This window comes from Pteropus vampyrus, unplaced genomic scaffold (genome assembly GCF_000151845.1).
Source record: "Pteropus vampyrus isolate Shadow unplaced genomic scaffold, Pvam_2.0 Scaffold291, whole genome shotgun sequence".
Classification (NCBI taxonomy): Eukaryota; Metazoa; Chordata; class Mammalia; order Chiroptera; family Pteropodidae; genus Pteropus; species Pteropus vampyrus.
Genome location: NW_011889072.1, coordinates 94,542 through 95,017, shown reverse-complemented (window position 1 = coordinate 95,017; position 476 = coordinate 94,542). Strand labels below are relative to the sequence as shown.

Genomic DNA, 476 nt, shown 5'->3' with positions numbered 1-476 from the left:
TCCCCCTCCCGGCTCCCGCCCCGCTGTCCTGCATCCTGGCAGCGCGCCCCGCGTTCGCTCCCGCGGCGACCCGGTACCCTCTGCCCGCCGCCCACGCCTCCAGCCGTCGCCTTGCTCCTCGCCTGCACCCCCTCCCCAGCCCCTCGACTCCCACGCCGCTCTCAGCCGCCTCTCCCCGGCTCCAGCTCAGACCTGATGTTTCTGTGGGGGACCGTGGGGGGCAGTAGCCGGAAACTTGTCGGGAGTCTCGACCCCAGCCTCTCCCAGCCCTATAGAGAGGCAGAGCCACTGAGTCGCTGGAGGTCTTCGGCTGGACGGTGGTCCCCTCCACGTGATTCTTCGCATGCTGGAGAAACGAAAATGACAGCTGTCTGTTGGCCCGGGTGGCTGGGCAGTGGCAGGTGACCTCTTGGAGAAAAGAGGAGTCGGGGGCCAACGACAGGTCAGGTTGCTGGGTGATGAGGAGAGTGAGGCCG

General features: G+C 67.6%; 1 protein-coding gene across 1 annotated transcript in view; it reads right to left on the bottom strand.

Moving 5' to 3' along the window:
• GPC1 (glypican 1) overlaps positions 1 to 476 on the bottom strand; it is a 40,123-nt gene that overhangs the window by 26,216 nt on the left and 13,431 nt on the right.